Consider the following 17,662-nt stretch of genomic DNA (forward strand, 5'->3'; position numbering starts at 1 on the left):
AGCAAAAGTTCATATATCTGACTTTAACTTGGTGTGGTAGGCAGATAGAGGCCTACTACTGCACCTCTATACACCTAATGGGTTGTCAACATAGTGAGACAAATCAAAAGAAAAGGTAGGGGTGTGGTGGGAGTGTGAATGGAAGTGTTGTATGTGTCTGTGTGTGTGATGAAGGGGAGGGACTTGGGAGGTAGTTCACCTTGAATGATGGAGAATGTCACAGATGTGGATAGGGGAAGGTCACTGATATTGATTTATGTAGAATCTGCTTTCTTCTAGGCATTGGGCTAATGCTTATATACGCATTGCCTTATTCAACCCTTAAAAGAATTCCATGGATTTAAGCAGCAGTGGGTTCAGTAGCAGGATTTGTATTGGTTTTTACAGATGAAGACATAAACATTTTTTACAGACATAGAGATTGGATCTTGATCAAGGTCATACATGCAAAGAGTGTGTGTACCATATAAACTTGGGCAGCCTAACGTGTCAGATTTTAGACTATCTGCTATTTCCATAATGAATGAGAACTGTGGGTATCAAGATTTTTCAGCTGTCCCTTTGAACCCCTTATCCGCCAGAACAATTTTGGGATGGCTCCAATTCTCAGGAACTATTATCTAAATGTATCCAGCAAGGTCTTTTCCAGCCCTATTTCCTATCATTTGAAAAACATTTATTCTCTCTTTACCACTGTGGCAGTCTGCCTGGAAATAGGTGCAATGTATCATTTTCCACAATAATGGAAGGTGGGCTAAGAATTACCTATAATTTGTTTCTCCATCCAGGCACGTCAAACTAAGTTATGATGAAAGTGGAGCAGCAACCTTGATCACCTACCGTTTTATAGCTGATGTGATTGTTTTTATGAAGCCTGTAATGTTTTTAACGTTATTGTTGTGATGATCCCGATTCTTGTCTCAGCAGAACAATATTACAAGAGTTGAGTCAATTCTGATTGCAGAAGACGGGAGTATGGTTTGCTAGTGATAGGGTTGGAGAGAAAATTGCACAAAGCCCGCTCCTGTTGCGCTTCCCCCCCCCCCCATACACAGAGAATGTAGGAAGCTTTGGCCAGAATTCTGCTGCATCCATGAATTATTCAGTTTTCTGTTTGGCAGGGGGGAAATGAGTTGTGAGCAAGTCATTCTCAGAGAACTAGGAATTTAAGCTGAAATTTTCTCTAGATCATTCTATTCAAAGAGAAGACAGGAGTCAAGGGTATTTAGTGAAACCAGTCTCATGTTTTGGGGAGATTTTGGAGCAAGATACTGTAGCTGTTTTCTCTTGGCTGAATATCTGTAGTAGAAGGAGGAGACATATGGGGAATTGTGGAATAGCATTAGCATCCCATCATAGTCCTTAGTAGACAATATTATTGAACAAATATGTATAGAACATCCACTATTGGCCATAGTTACTCTAGATTCCTTGGATAAAATAAAGATGACATCATCCCCAATGAAATTGAGGGATCCTGACCCTTACCATTTTTAATCCATCTTGATAAGTAACATAGTAATGTTATGAAAACACGAATGTTGAGACTTCTAGGAGAAAGAATTAAGGAAGATGATCAAGAGTAGTATCATGTGAGCTGATCCATGCTGTCTGAGTAATGGGACTTGACAAGGCAAGACGAGAACAGGAAGGATACTGTGAGCATAGAAGCCAGCCTGATAATAAGCACAGAAACATGGCACATGCTGGGGGAGGAATAGTGGTGGGGGGTGTTTATGGGAGGGGTGTGGCTAGAAATTAGGCCTGGCATAAGTTTCAGTTGGAACAGTATCGTGAAAGACTTGGAAAGCCATGATAAAAAGTCTAGATTTGATACTGTAGGTTATAGGTCAGAGTTAATTGTCTACAGAGGCCAGGGAGGTAATACAAATGAGCGATACTGACCAAGTAGTGACTCTGGTAAGCTGGTCAGTAGGAGTCCTTCTAAGGAAGACAGTTGAGACTCCATTCTCACTGATAGCGGTTTTTCTAGTGTATGAACCCTGTACTGCTGATATCCCAATTTCCTAAGAGAAGTCTGAAGTCACATAATGTTGTTTAATGTGAGCTCTCATGATACCTAAATGCTGGCAGCTAATAATTTTTTTTTTTTAACATTTGAGGGCAAAATGAAGCCAATCTTAAAGGTTTGTGTCTGTCCATATGCCAGTGGCTTGTGAGCTGGAGACAAATGGAAACCCTTACATATATATACTTAAAGAGCTGACTCAGTCTTATGGAAGAGGACACTTGAGTCAAGGAGACAATTGGATGGCTGGAGTCTGAGAGATGATAAAGGCTTGACCTTGGGCAGCTGTGGGGGGAGGGAGTCGAGAGGGGAGAGAGGAGTGGAGGCAAGAACCTTGAAGCACCTGGTGATCACTGGATGTAGGAGGGAGGATGTGACGCCATCATAAATGACACCAGGGAAGTTGTAAGGCTGTTAATGGAATTGAGGAGACAATGGCAGGAGCTACTGTCGTATGCTCCCTGGATAAGGATTCCATTTTGCTTTTTACCATATGTTTTATACCTGTACTCTACCACCCACTCTACATTTCTGCAATACAGAATATAGATAATACACTTTTTTCATTAAACCAAATAAATTATACTTTTCCCGTTTCCCCATTTGTACTCCAAGATGAACCGTTGCCATTAGCTGCTAGATTTCAGGCTTTCCCTGTACAGCATTAAACACATCGATGTGATTGAAGCAATGAGCTGAAGGTATTTTAATCCTGGATGGATAGCAGAAGAGGAATTGATGAGTCCAATTCTTTTCGAGTTTGAAGATAATGCTTTTTGCCTTTTCTGCCTCCGCTTTCTTTCCTCTGCATTTTACATTTTTGGGGCAGTGAGTCAGACACACTATTATTCTGTTCATTGACCTTGACACCCACAGCAAATTTACATGAACTAAGAAAGGGTTGCTTCTATATCATTTTCTTTCATTCCAAGTGGTATTTTATCACAGTGGAGATTTTAGGTGGTCTCTCCACTAGAACATCTCATTTATAGGAACCTTCCAGATTGTCTGTTGATTTGCTTATAGGACTATTCGAATAGCAAGAGAGCCTGGTTTCTTGGATGGTGAGTTGGTCCAGAGAGATGAAGGCATTAACTGAACACTGCTCAGTGCAGTTATGGAAAAGCTGAGTCTATGGTAGAATCCCATCTAACATGCCGAATTTACTGGAGAAGGGCTTCTCAGATGTCTCCTGTGCAGGATGCCTTTTTGTTACTTACCAAAGTTAGGACCCCTGCTTGTACCTGACTTCGTCAAAGGTTGTGCCTCTTTTTCTTTTCCTTTTGCTCCACACTCAGGCTTTTGTTACTGAACCAAGCAAATTGGGTAAGTTCTCTTTATATTGGACACAATCTTTTTACACGAAGATGTGGTGAGCTCAGTGGAGTTTTTAGTTAACTTGCGACACGAGATGCAAGGGGGGATTTGAGCCATCTTTACATGCCATCTGGGCTGTGTCAGTTTCTCTCAAGTAGTCCACTAGGGACCCATGGGATATGAAGGAATCTATACAGTCTGTTCCAGCATTCTGTTCCTTGTACCGTAGCAGAAAATAAGCAGTTATATAGGACTGTGTGCTTAGAACTTAATAGAGCCTGCATTTACCTGAAAAGCTTGTCAGGCAGCAGGTACCTTTGGTGCTTTTATGGCTGGGTGGCTGACACATTGGCAAAGAACTAGTAGGAGAGTCCCTTTCTTTCCTCTAAGGGGGCTGCATTTTTTAAACATCCTTTTATTTTTTAAAAATTTATCCTTTCTTATTTTATGCTTTTTATTTCTTTTTGAGGAACAGAGAGAGCGCAAGTAGGGGAGGGTCAGAGAGAGAGGGAGATACAGAGTCCGAAGACAGACTCCAGGCTCTGAGCCATCAGCACCAAGCCTGAAGTGGGGCTTGAACCCACAAACCACGAGATCATGACCTGAGCCGAAGTCGCTCAGCCGACTGAGCCACCCAGGCGACCCTATTTTTTAAAAAATATGTCAAAATTAAGATTTTTTTGACCACGTAATATATGCACATGGTAAAACATCCAAATAGCAGAAATTATTCTTTAGTGTTTCTTAGATGGAAAGGAAGAACAAAAGGGCAATTTCACTTTCAGCTCTGCCACTGCTTTATTTGGTACCATTGGCCCAATGGTATGTTTTTGTGTCTCAAGTGTCTTTACCTGAAACTTCAGAGTGGGAATCTTCGCCCAATATTTCTTGAGGATTGTCGTGAGACCTTAATAAATATGCTATGTGCAGTGGTTTCAGTGAACAGGCACTAAAGGACTTTTCATACCGTTTCCTCTTGTGTCAGTTGAGTCTCCAGCCAATATCTACTGTGTGTGCATGGTAGAGGCTCGACACTGAGGTAGAACTTTAAATTATTAACTCAGGCCTCATAGTGATTCTATTAAATAAATACTATTTTTTAAAAATGTTTATTTATTTTGAGAGAGAGAGAAAGAGAGAGAGCGAACATGAGCTGGGGAGTGGCAGAGAAAGAGGGAGAGAGAGAGAATTTCAAGCAGGCTCCACACTGTTAGTGCAGGGCCGGGCACCGGGCTTGAACTCACACACTGTGAGACCATGACCTGAACTGGAATCGAGAGTCAGGTGCTCAACCGACTGAGCCACTCAGGTGCCCCAAGTGAATACTGTTATTATCTCAATTTTATAGTGGGAAAATGGAGGCACAGAGAAACTAAGTAACTTGTCAAAGTTCACACAGAAAGCAAAGACTTAAAGGTAGTCTCTTTTTGCCTTTTCCTCTCTCCCTCACTTTCTCTTTATATACACACATATGTCATATATCCGTATGTTTATATGTATCAATTTATCTATCCAATCTAGTCATGATATAGCAACTGGCTCTTTTACTTATTTTTTATATGCTGAACACTGTGTTTGTATCATTAAACATTCCTTTAAAACATATTTTCTAATGATTTCAAAATACATCACATGTCTGCAGCACAGTTACTTAAATGATTTGTGTTTGCTAGGCTCCTTCCTTCCTTCCTCCCTCCCTTTTTTCCTTCTTTCTTTCCTTCCTTCCTTCCTTCTTTCCTTCCTTCCTTCCTTTCATCATTGTACATAAGGCAAATGTCCTGGTTCATAAGGCTTTGTGGGCACCTGTGATTATTTCCTTAGGAAAACACAAAGCAGACATGGAATTGCTATCTCAAAGAGTATGGGCGTTTTTAAGGCTCTTGATATATATTGCCTAGTTGCCCTCAGAAAAGGTTGTGTCAATTTATTTTTCCTCCAGACTCTATATTCCATTTTCATGAGGATGACAGAGCAATTACGGGAGGCTTGACGAGGACAAGACCTTACAGATCCGCACCTGCACCTGTGTGTGTGCTTGTTCCCGTGGACTGTGGACAAGGAAACAGAAGGTGAATACCTTGTCCAAGGGCACAAGGCAAATTAATAATGGTTGAATCCAGTGATACTGGCTAATGATAAGCATTAGATAAGGTAGGAAATGCCTGCATGGGAGGGGGAGTATTATCTTTCAGTCATTTTACAGTCTCATTACCAGATGTCACCCTTCCATTTTCTGGATGCTTTATTTGGATGACCTCAGAAGCTTCCCACGTTGTTAGAACAGAATCAATCTTGTGCCAAGCAGCAATTTCAAATGGCGGTGGGGAACCCAAGAGGAGGAAAACGGAGAGAGTGCAGCCGCATCTGCAAAGCTCCCTGCAACTGTTGTGGGGCTTTGTATCTACAGGGTGAACACCAGTTGTTCATAAATGAAATGTTGTTGCACAAACAACCTAATAGCAGCATGAAAGAAAATAAAAATGAAAAGAATTAAAAAAAATTTTTTATGTTAATTTCTTTTTGAGAGAGAGAGACACACACACACACACACACACACACACACACACACACACAGCATGAGCAGGGGAGGGGCAGAGTGAGAGGGAGACACAGAATCTGAAGCAGGCTCCAGGCTCTGAGCTGTTGGCACAGGGCCCAACGTGGGGTTCGAACCCATGAACCGTGAGATCAAGACCTGAGGCGAAGTTGGACGCTTAACCGGCTGAGCCACCCAGGCGCCCTAAGGATTTTTTTTTAAACTTAAAGTTTATTACTCACAGGTCCTGGAGAGCATGGGGCCTGCCCGATGGCCATTCTGGGAGGTCTCAGAGAGAGAGATTAAGAAGGAGAGAGAAAGTGCTGCTGGTCCATGGGCAGAGTAGCTACGGGTTTGCAGATTCACTTTTTACTGGCAAATTTAAAGCATAGAGTGGAATTGGGGGATGTGCAAAATGGACAAAGGGGAGTGGGAGCCATGGGCTTCCAGTTATGGAACGAATAAGTCACAGGAATCAAAGACACAGCATAGGGAGCATATAGTCAATGATAATGTAACCACGTTGTATGGTGACAGATGGCTGCTACCATTGTGGTGAGCACCACATAACTCATAGAGAAGGTGAGTCACCACATGGGTCAGTTGCAACCAACACAACACACAGTCGTGTATCAACTATACTTAAAAAATTTAGAGAAAATAATAAAACAATCTCCTACAGCACTTAAAAATAGCAACAATAAAACTCATACAGAAAGCACAGTGATGGAATTTGGGCATAGAGAAGGAAAAGGAGGGTCACTCGGGGTCAGTTATCTAGATTACCCAGCGCTTTCTAAAGGGGTGCTTCATGGAGGAGGGACTGACTTGGGTGCTTATATGAGTATTGTGACTTAAAAGTGGCATTAAACTGGATTATGTTTCTTTGAATGGTGGTCTTTTAAAAATTATTTATTTTATTTTATTTTATTTTACTTTATTTTAATTCCAGTATGGATAACCTATAGTGTCACAGTAGTGTCAGGCATACAAAACAGTGACCCAACAACCCCGCACATCACCCGTGCGCACCCCAAGTATGTGCCTTAATCCCCATCTTCACCCATCTTCCCACCCACTGTCCCTCTGGCAACCATCACTTTGTTCTCTACAGTTAAGACACTGTTTCTTGGTTTGCTTCACTCTCTTTTTTCCCCTTTGTTCATTTGTTTTGTTTCTCAAATTCCACGTATGAGTGAAATCATATGGTATTTATCTTTCTCTGACTTATTTTGCTTAGCATTATACTCTTTAGCTCCATCCATGTTGTTGCAAATGGCAAGATTTCACTCTTTTTTTTAATGTATTTATTTATTTGTGAGAGAGAGATCACAAGTGGGAGAAGGGCAGAGAGAGAGAGAGAAAGAGAGAGAGAGAATTAGAAGGAGGCTCCAGGCTCTGAGCTGTTAGCACAGAGCCCGATGTGGGGCTTGAACTCACGAGCTGTGAGATCATAACCTGAGCTGAAGTCAGGCACTTAACTGACCGAGCCACCCAGGAGCCCCAAGATTTCACTCTTTTTAATGGCTGAGTATAATTCTCTCTCTTCTTCTGCCCTTCCTTTGCCAACCAATGGACATTTGGGCTGCTTCCACAATTTGGCTGTTGTAAATAATGCTTCTGTAAATGTAGGGTGCATATGTTCCTTTGAATAGTGTCTCATATTTTTTTGGGTAAATACCCAGTAGTGTGATTACTGGATTATAGGGTACTTCTATTCTTAACTTTTTGAGGAACCTCCATCCCATTTTCCAGAGTGGCTGCAGTTTACAGTCCTGTCAACAGTACAAGAGAGTTCCTTTTTCTCCACACCTTAACAACACTTGTTTCTTGTGTTTTTTATGTTAGCCATTCTGACAGGTGTCAGGTGATATCTTGTAGTTCTGATTTATATTTCATGATAATGATTGATGTTCAACATCTTTCATCTGTCTGCTGGCCATCTGTATGTCTTCTTTGGAGAAATGTCTGTTCATGTCTTCTGCCCATTTTTTAATTGTCATTTGCAAATGTCTTCTCCTATTCAGTAAGTTGCTTTTTCATTAAAAGTTAAATTAAAAGTATCTACAATTCTGCCGCTATAGGATTTTTTTTCATATTTTTTACATGAAGTATATTTTTACATAGTTTTAATTGTATCATAGGTATAATATTGTATTTTACTTTTTTCACCTCTCAAATAATATTTTTAAAAAATTGCTAATTCTGCCTGTGAATTATTATTTTTCAAAAATAGCTTCCCAGTCAAGTGTCTTACCATGCTTAATTAAACATCTTCCCCTTGTTCACCATCTAGGTTGTTCCCCAATTTTTAGTATCATTAAATGATGTGGCCAAGATACCTAGATGATGTCTATGTATGTCCTCTTTAGTTACATGATATGTAACTCTTCAGGAGGAGATTAACTACCTTAAAAAATATGAACATTTTATTGGGTTATAATACATGCTGCAAAAAGCTTTCCAGAATAGTTGGATAACTAGAACATGTCAACTCACAGTACCGAGCATTTTTAGATGCAGTGCAGTATTCAATGATTTGTTCAGAAAGAAAATTAAGTCATCCAGGCCAACTCTTACTTCTGCCTCGGGAGCCATGGCTGCCAGCCTTATAGATGGTTTGCTTGTAACATTCTTGGTCAGGTGACTTTGTCATTTTGGCCCGGCTCAGAAGGAATGCTACAAGATTAATGACTGTTTAACTGATTCCACTCCTACATCTGGCTGGCTCTTAGCTGACCTCTGTACATTTTGGCCTGGACTTGTACTGCCTGGGGCTTCCTGATTTGTGGAAGTTGAGGACAGAACTGCTCAATTTATATACTTATTCATCCTGTCTAATTCTGGGCATAGTCTGAAGTCCTCTGTTTATTTGAGTTGGAATTAGCTCAGTGTTTTCTAGGGCCATCCTGAATTCAATAAACAGCCAACAACTAGCTTGCTGGCTAGAGCACCATTTCGATTATTTCCTCCATAATAGTTAAGTCATTTTGATGAGACCCTTTCTTCACGATAAAAGAATACAATAGTTTCCCAGGCATATTTTACCAAACTGCTTTATTGGGTAAATACTATTAACAGAAATTGGGATGTAGGAAGATTGCGGAGAGAAAATGAGCCCAATTTTGTTATTCAGTTTGAGGGCTAGAAAGACATCTAATGGTGATGCTGAGCATGAAAAAGCTGTGCAGGCTGATACCCCAGAAAGTTGTGGTAAATGAAAATGAGATTTGGAATTCAGAGAGGTAGTAGGAAAGTAGTTATGATTCTAAAAAAGAGGAGAAAAAAGCATTATAGAATAGAGGTTAAGTATATGAAATGTGGTGGACTTGAGTTGAAATCTTGATTCTGCCTCTTTGTGTCTTTGGGGATGTTATTTAACTTTTGGGGGTTAGCTTCCATTTTTACATTTTGGGGATAATAACCCCTGCCTCATAGAGTGGATGGGAGGATTGAATAAGATAATAGAGTTTTTAAAAATCAATGATATTAGCTGTTGTTATTGCTATGACTGATGGCAGTACATGTGTAGGTTGTCACAGAAGGGGTCAGTTGAAGACAGTATGTGGTCAGAGAAAAAAAGAAAACCAGAGTGATCCAGGAAGCCAGGAAAAGAGGGAATCTAAGAAAGGCAGAAATGAGCAACAGGGTCACATATGAGACAGAAGCCAACAGAGATCAAATTTAAAAGTTTTTTTTTTCAAATTGGGGATAATTAGGTCTCCAAGAGAATAGTTTTTATAGAAAAATTGGGCAGAAATACCATTGTAGGATATTAGCCAGCAGTGTGGAATATTTCCTAAGACCTACTAAACTCTAAGCAGGTTAAGTGTATTTCCAAAGATAGGTGAAACTATTAGCCTTGTGATTGTCATTGAATTAACTATAGACTTAGATTTTACAAGTGCTCACTTGTCCTAGGTACACCCAAAGAGGTTGACTTCCATGGTCATATGAAGCTGAAATATGTTATGGTTGCAGCCTTCCTTATAGCCTTGCTTATATGTCAACTTCTGATTTAGCAGCAGATACATTTCCTGCCTTTGGCCACATTTCAGCTGGTTATGGGAAAATATGATGAAATCAGCAGCCATAGGTTTGGATTCAGCGTATTTATAAAAAACTGATGGCATTTAGCTGTTATGTGCCTACTACACGCACACGTCTCTTAGAGCCAATTCACCTGCAATTAAAAGACAGAATGTTAAGTTAAACCCACCCAACCCCTCCATTCTGTGGACTTATTAAAAAAGTCATTTGTTATGAGTAGCTTTTTGCCTTTGATTTCATTTCTTCTCTGGCAGTCACAAAGATGAGTGTCTTTCTGTCATCTTGCTGAAAATTCGGGTGGGATGGACTCATTCAACTCAAACTGGAAATGAGAGTTAAAAGGAAATTGCAAGTTTTCTCAATGACACAAAATTATGGCACACAGTCTTTTAATTTCAGAGGATTTGATCTAACCATAAACCAATAAGAAACCAACCAGAATCATTTCAGTTTTGGAAAACCAATTGAAATCTCTCTCTTTCTCTCTCTCTCTCTCCCTCTCTCCTTTTATTTTTCTATTTCTCCCTCTCTATTTTTATCTCTCTTACCTTTGTACTCATTATTCTCATTCTGGGTTCAGAATGAGACACAGAATCCTAAGCAAGCTCCAGGCTCCTAGCTGTCAGCAACTGGTTTGCTGACATAAGTATTTGGTTTGCACAGTATTGAAAAAAATCATTTAAAAAAATTTTTTTAATGTTTTTTATTTATTTTTGAGAGACAGAGAGAGACAGCATGAGCAGGGGAGGGTCAGAGAGAGAGGGAGACACAGAATCCGAAGCAGGCTCCAGGCTCTGAGTTAGCTGTCAGCCAGTGCCTGACGTGGGGCTCGAACCCACAAACCATGAGATCATGACCTGAGCTGAAACCGGACGCTCAACTGACTGAGCCACCCAGGTGCCTCGAAAAAAATCATTTTAGATGGTTGTCAGTATTTAAGAGAATCTTAAGGTTTTCCACATAAATTTCGATCTGTGTTTCTTGAAAAAATTGGGTGATCTGACATTAGGCTTTGATTTCGTAGGTCACTAATAACTGAAGTTGAGTGGCAGCTGTCCCTATTAGATGGCCTGACTGCCTTCCATGCAGCATTAGTGTTGGAGCTCCTTATTCACATACAACAAATCTCTCCTTATATATCCCCTCTTAATGCAGCTTCTTCCAATAGTCATGTAATCCCACATCGTGTAACAATGGGAACCATTAGTGTAAAAGGGCAAACGGTGAATAACCTAGGTATTATTTTTAGGGCTTCATTCAGAATCTCATCTTTACATCTGTGAGAGAGTTGCATATTTGCTTTTGCCAATCAGCACATTAAATAATTCCTCTTTGGGTCAAGGTTCTCTTTTTATCTTTGCTCTAGGGTTAGTATCCAGAGCAGTAATGTCTTCTCCAACATCAAGCATCAGTTAGTCAAAGATAAAGGTAATGCTATAATCACACTGATCCTACAGAATAAATCCTTGGTCCACAAACCATATCCTAAGCTTGAAAGTCTATAAAACATCACAAGATAGAATGGGATGTGGGATGTCACACCGTGTGCAGACCAGGTGTATGGGGCAGGCTTCAGGGAGCTCAGGGAGCCAAGGGAGTTTGCCATGGTTAAACTCCAAATATCTTCATTTTAAGCCCTCTATCTATCATAGTTACCATAGTTACCATTGTACAGATTCAGAAGTTTAGGAAGTGCATGTAATCTGACCTGGGAGCTGGCAATGAACCCTGACAATGCATATCTATGTCTAGACCTATGTTTATACTTATATCAATGCATATCTATGTTTATGCCTATCTATATAATGTATGTATTCTATGTATAATACAATATATACACACATCTAACTTTATCTATTTAAAATTACATTCATTGTTAGCATTAGACTTGAAAGTAGTATTACCGCTAGCAACGTTTTCACTTACTAAAGTAGCTGCAGTCTCCCACGGGGCATCCTAAGTGTAGGCAATTTGATGCCTGAGTGACAGCTCAAAGAAGAAAACTTGAACAAGCTGCCAGAAATGAGCCTGCAAATGGAGTTCTCCCTCCACCCCTCCTACTGTGTAGGAATTATTAACAAATGATTCACTTGGTAATCTCATGAGGCCTTGACATACACTGGCCCACTTGTATTTTAGACTCCCATTTGGGGGTCAGGATTTCTGTTGGGTTCTCCTATGTCTACGGACTGATAGGCAAATAACAAATTCCAGCTTTGTTTATTATATCCTAAAGTTAAAGAGACTCTAAGATGAAAGGGATTCAGGGTTCAAGAATAATAAAAGCACCATCTAGGGTAATTAAGGGATTTAATTGGTGTAGACCCTTAGCCTTCAAGCTGGATGTCCAATAGCTCTTACTTTAGTTGTTAGAATATCTTTTTAAAATAAGGTTTCCCGGGGAGCCTGGGTGACTCAGTTGGTTAAGCGTCCAACTTCGACTCCGGTCATGAACTCATGGTTCATGAGTTCGAGCCCTGCATCAGGCTCTCTGGTGACAGCTCAGAGCCTGGAGCCTGCTTTGGATTCTGTGTCTCCCTCTCTGCCCCTCCCCCACTTGCACTCTTTCTCTCTCCAAAATAAAGATTAAAAAAAAGAAAAAAGAAAGCCTTCCCAACACCTAGGACATCAGATTCTGTCTACAAAGACTACTCTTTTTATTAAAGCACAGATTGTGAGTATTAGTATTGTCTTTATTAATAATATAACTTTGGGCCATTGCTTTCCTCTCTTTTATAGTGAGTTTTCTTATCTACAAGATGAGGGTGATAAAACACTAAGACGTAGAATTATAGAATCTCCTTGATAGGGTCATTGACAGATTTAAATAAGGCACAAAGCTTGTAAAGCAATTCGTAGTGTGCTTTTCACATGCTAAGAATTTATTAAATGTAGTTGGTATCATTTTTATTACCCTAAGGATAGGAGAAAAGGACTGAGCCTTAGATATTACACTCCAGTGCTACTACATTTTTCTTTTCTCAGTAAGTGCCAGAGATACAATTCTAGTGTCTCTTTATAATAGCCCTCATGAGGTGGGGCACCTACATGGCCAGCCAGTCTGTCGGCCAGGAAAAGCCATTTTCATTACATCTGCCACTGTCTATATCCTTCACCTTGAAGGATTCACCTTAGCTTCTTTGGGTCCAGGGACAGAATCTGTGTCCTTCTTTGCCACATGTGCCTCAAGCAAATTTACTTCTTGATTTAGGAGCTTGGGTCTGAGTAATTAACTTAACTTAGTCTTTGTGGGAGAGTAAGAGAGGAAAGTGAGAGCCAGGTCCACTACTGTGATGGATAGTTCTTTGTATAAGCCTGGTTTCCTGTTCAAGACTTTTAATTTCTGGAACTCAATACTATACTACTCAATACTAAATGTGCTTAAAAACAGATGACCACAGTGGCTCTTAGGATTATACTATTGGTATATAAGAGTGTTTATTCTGAAACAAATATATAGAAAGTTTGGCTAGAAGAAAAATGTCCTGAATGTCCTCTATGTGTCTTTTGTGCAGTTTCTCAGGAGGTGGCCTCTACCATCCAGTGCTTGAATGAATTTCCCATTCTGTGAGCCTGGAGTCCTCTTATCTCTCTGGTTGGAATAACTGATATTGCGTAAGTAAAAGGAGATATTGCAAAGAAGTGTATTTGATAATACCAGTGAGGTGGAAGGGAGAGTGGATGGAAAAATGGGCCAAATCAGATTATTGAAATCTGCTGTTAAGCCATTGAATATTAGACCTTAAATATTATATAGGCCAACTGCTTCAGTTTGATGATGATGATACCAAGGCATGGAGAGATTTTGTGCATGGCTCAAGGTTATTTCATGAATTAGTAGTTAACATAGATTTACTGCCTTATTTCTCCAAAAATGGACTTCCTTACAGTTTCATAGCCTTCTGGGGTGCCTGGGTAGCTCACTTGGTTTGAGCTCACATCCAATTCTTGGATTTTGGCTCAGGTCATGATCTTACAGTTTGTGGGACTGAGCCCCCACATCGGGCTCTGTGCTGGCACCATGGAGACTGCTTGGGATTATCTTTCTTCCTCTCTGCCCATCCCCTCATTCTCTCTCTCTCTCTCTCTCAAAATAAATAAATAAAAAAATTTCATAGCTTTCTATTGATAGAAACTCAGTTCATACAATTAGCTAGACTAAAATGAGAAAATAAATATGAAAATATTTATATACTGGTTCATAGTAGGTGTTGACAAAATGTCCCTCTGCCCTTTTTCCTTCCCTTTTTCCAGCTAGTTAGGAAGGCACTAGATGTCAAGTATTAAATCAACCAGGCGATTCTCCTGTAGGTTACTAGAAATGAGAGTTCCTCATCTCTGCCAACTTCAGCTGGTCTTAGCAATATTAATAAGATATTTTTTGTTTTGTTTTTAAGAAGCTTTGAAAAGTTTCCTAGTGCTTCCATTTTCTTTGTTCTTTCTTCACTTTAGCCAGGTCAAGGACTTTATCTACCGGTCTCTTAAAACTTCCTGAACTGGAGGGTGGGGAGGGGAGAAATGATAGTGTGTTTGGACTCATACAGTACAAGATGTTATCTAGGCGATTGACACTGTTTTGTCTTAAATAGTGAGGAATAAAAATACTTTCTCATGGACCTACTGTAAATCTTTTTAAAAAATGTTTTATGGACATGTAAGAATTCGTAGCCTTTAAAAGAAAAATAGACCTCTTGCTTCTAAATGATTTTAGAAGGGCTGGGTATCAGTTTATTAAGAGAAATCACTGGTTTACTTCATCAAGATCATTGATGGGCCTGTTTCCCAGTATAGTTCAGAGACATTTCCTTCTTCTCTATCCCTTTCCTTTTTATTTATATTGAAGCTTTGATCTATTTAGGGAATAGAGGAGTAGAAGAAAGACATCTGGTAATGTCATTTTCCAGCAAAGATTGAGAATTTTATCCAAGAAATCTTACTAGTCTAGTTTTTAACTGCTTATGTCTTTTCACTAAGAGTAGATGTTCTCCAGGGCAATAGAGCCAGATGTGAGCACTTTGGCCCATGTTTTATTCCTTCTTGGGATCTCCTTTTATCTTTAATCCAGGCCCCATTTAAGGATTTCTTGCATTCAGAGTAAGCCAATAAGTTGAGAAAAACAAGACTACAAATCCTAACTGGTGCCCTGCTCAGGTAAGATTATAATTCTTATCTTAAAAAGCTAACTGTATATATTATTTGTTGGGAAATCATAATTTCTCATTTCTCAGAATTTCGCTTTCTTAGAAATTGGATTAATGACAAAAATGATGAAAATAAACTTCTTTGTGGGGCTGGAAAGGAGGGACTTAGGTAGGAAACAGATTAAGACAGAGGAAGAATATGTGACTAAGAAAGAAAGCCTTTTGGGCTTGGGATATGCTCTATTTTGATTGTTTGGTTGCATTATTCTGTAAACTTCATTATTGTGTGAGGGATATAGGAAAGATAATTAAAGAAGATTCATTGGTTGTAATTATAAAAGAGATAGGAATGAGTCCTTATCAAATATTACTCAGAAAATACATCATGAATGTCAAAAGGTTGATGCCTGAAATGACTTAGGCAGAGTCAAAATAGCATATTTTAGCTAGAAAAACTTATTGGATGTATACTGGATATGAACATTTTCATCTTTTAAATCATAGTACTTTCTATCACGAGCTACATCAGAGCTATTCTTGGCAGAACCATTTGGTAAATTGTCCGTGATCATGACTGTGATTCTGTGTGCCATTCACAGCCCCACTGGATGTTCCAGGCACGGCTGTGGTGACCAGGTCCAAGTAGATTCAGCCTGGTTCCACTTAGAAGCAACCCTGATGGCGTCTTGCTTTGCACTCATGCTGCACACTTCTTGCTTCCTCCTTAAGACCTTTTGGTACTAAGGGAAGAACATCTGCTCAGCCTTCACATATGTGGAACATGGAATGCGGCTGAGTTAATGCCTGTAGGGTTCCATGAACAGTGGAGGCAGAAACCCATGGGTAATGCTTCCCTCCTTTGTACCTCAGCTGGGCAGACTGGAATATATTTCATAAATGTTCTCAGAAGTTACCAGAGAATTGAGCGTCAATTATTTGTGGTAGTAACTCAATAACACATTCTTGAATTTGCTTTCTCTGGATTCTGAGGGTGTTAGTCTGTAACCGCTGGGTGCCGTGACTGAAACCAGCATAGAATATAAAGATGAGAAGACAGAGTAGTCATTAAGAGAAAGAAAGAGCTAGAGGGGTGGGCAGAAGCCCTGCCCATCTATGTTCTTGTTTATTTTATTTTTTTAAGTTTTTTTTTTAATGTTTATTTTTGAGAGAGAGGCAGAGCATGAGCATGAGCACGAGCAGAGGAGGGGCAAAGAGAGAAGGAGACACAGAATGGAAGCAGGCTCCAGGCTCTGAGCTGTCAACACAGAGCCCGATGTGGGGCTGGAACCCATGAACTATGAGATCATGACCTGAGCCAAAATCAGCTGTTTAACTGACTGAACCATCCAGGCGCCCCTCTGTGCTCTTGTTTATAGACATATAAATGTAGGGACTGCATTATATACCTATTTTAACTTTATAGTACCTAAGAGAGTCTTGTTGGGGAGGAAGCTTATCCAAATCAATCAAAATCAGATGTTGGTTGTCAGTCTACATTATGACGGAATCTACTCACTTGATGGACACCAAGAAAAGAGACTAGAAATTTCATTCTCAGTCATTTAGTTCAATTTTTAAAATATAGAAAAATGAGACTCATATTACAAATATTGTTCAGGTCATTATTTTTAATGAATACTTGAAGTTCTCTTTAAAATTCAGCTATAACAGTGAATTAGTTAAGAGGAATTGAATCCATTGTATTAAACTGCACATTTTTTAAGCAGCTAAACTAATAATACTTAAATATAGACCAATTCAGTCATCCATTCAATCTACTTTCGTTTCAGAAGGCATATGAATGTGTTGAACTGCGTGGATGGACCAGAATGCCCAAAATGTAGAGCATTTTCACGAGGTATTGGATAAAAAGCTAACAGGTGGCTCATGAAATATCTGGGTACACCAGGACTCTCTTTCCATCTTGAGGATTTAACATCCCTTACTTTTATGTTTCATGTTTCATATTGATACTTACAGGCCTTTATTGAATGAAACTTTTTTTTTGGTAGCAAAACTGATAGACAATTAAAGTATATCCTGGTCTGTTTTTATACAGCTACACTAAGTTTGTAATTAAAGTTCAGTGAAGAGTCTTACTTTACTACGTGGAACTAACCAAATGGATATTTTTAGGGTTTTTCCCATTTTTATTCCTTTTTATTATGGTATAGAATTGTATAATGTAGAGTTGAGACTAGTTGAATGGAAATCATTTGCAAACGGTGACTGACTTTTACAAAATGCCTTCTGTGGTTGTAACAGAGATGGGTTTATAGACTCCTGAATGCCTTTCCTCTCCCTATTCCCCAAGTTTAAACAGAGGAAATGTGCTTTCTGAGATGAATGTGGCCTGGAATACATTTCCCCCATTACTTAACTTTTTCTTTCTCTCCCGTTCTTTCTTGCCTCCCTCCATTAAGAACTTTTCCCCAATTGCTAAAGCAGACCTTAAAAACTTTCCACTGACTGCTGAGAGTTTGCTCTATTACTGTTTCAAACCCATTACATGTTTTGGATTATACTCCTTCCAAGTCTGCACTTAGCATATTCACTTAGGTGAACTGAATGAAGTAAAGAATGCGTGAA

General features: G+C 39.5%; 1 long non-coding RNA gene across 1 annotated transcript in view; it reads left to right on the forward strand.

Annotated features, from left to right (window-relative positions):
- The window catches only part of LOC115292952, a 28,136-nt gene extending 11,205 nt beyond the window's left edge, over positions 1-16,931 (forward strand). The window contains exons 2-5 of the long non-coding RNA XR_003909256.1: positions 5,286-5,415; positions 13,448-13,547; positions 14,998-15,083; positions 16,864-16,931. This is a non-coding gene — a long non-coding RNA (uncharacterized LOC115292952). The remainder of the gene's footprint in view (positions 1-5,285; positions 5,416-13,447; positions 13,548-14,997; positions 15,084-16,863) is intronic.
- Positions 16,932-17,662: the final 731 nt, after the last annotated feature.

The sequence above is a fragment of the Suricata suricatta genome, chromosome 5, assembly GCF_006229205.1.
Source record: "Suricata suricatta isolate VVHF042 chromosome 5, meerkat_22Aug2017_6uvM2_HiC, whole genome shotgun sequence".
Taxonomy (NCBI): domain Eukaryota; kingdom Metazoa; phylum Chordata; class Mammalia; order Carnivora; family Herpestidae; genus Suricata; species Suricata suricatta.